Genomic DNA, 817 nt, shown 5'->3' on the forward strand with positions numbered 1-817 from the left:
ATATATGTGATTTTAATAGATGTGTTTTTGTTATGTATGGTAAATCACTAACAAAAATCATAGATTTGTTCAATCAAAGCCTACAAGAATAGAGAAAGAGAGCAGCTCCAGTGACACTACTGTTGGGGTGCTCCCACAATGTCTACTTAGCTGTCTTTCTAGACAGAAATCTCGGAGACAAAGTAGAATTTTTGTTGGGGTTCAAGTTATTAAGAAAGGGTAAGTGTTATATTATTGAATAGAGCCAAACTGACTACCAATAATACAAATTTGATTGGCTGTGGTTGCCAATTTATGGTTTTAGCTTCATAACTAAGAAAAACATTATCATTACTTTCAAGAAAAATATATTATTGGTCGTCAGTTAGGCTCGATTAAATAGTGTTACACTTCCCCGTTCTGAGTAACTTGAACCCCAACAATTATTCCAGCTTGTCTCCGAGGTTTCTGTATAGAATGCCAACTAAGAGCAAGACATTGTGGGGGCACCTTTGGCTCCGACTCAGAACACTGACTGTTAAAGCATAATAACTTTTGCGTGATTTAAAGTGATAATTTGTAATTGTTCCTCTATTTGTTTTGAAAACATTTGTCGAACTTTGTTTATCTTCATTGGTATATACACATTTGTATATGTGTTATAAAGATGTCAGTGTATTTCAATATTTTATGTTTGACATTGCCTTCCAAGACAGTACTTTTATTGTGATGAAGTTCCTTTTTTATTTAAGTGTTGTTTAAATCACTTCATGATATTAGTGATTGTGTTCCTTAACATATATATGTGATTTTAATAGATGTGTTTTTGTTATGTATG

Source organism: Frankliniella occidentalis, unplaced genomic scaffold (assembly GCF_000697945.3).
Source record: "Frankliniella occidentalis isolate FOCC.00 unplaced genomic scaffold, Focc_3.1 Scaffold20, whole genome shotgun sequence".
NCBI classification, from domain to species: domain Eukaryota; kingdom Metazoa; phylum Arthropoda; class Insecta; order Thysanoptera; family Thripidae; genus Frankliniella; species Frankliniella occidentalis.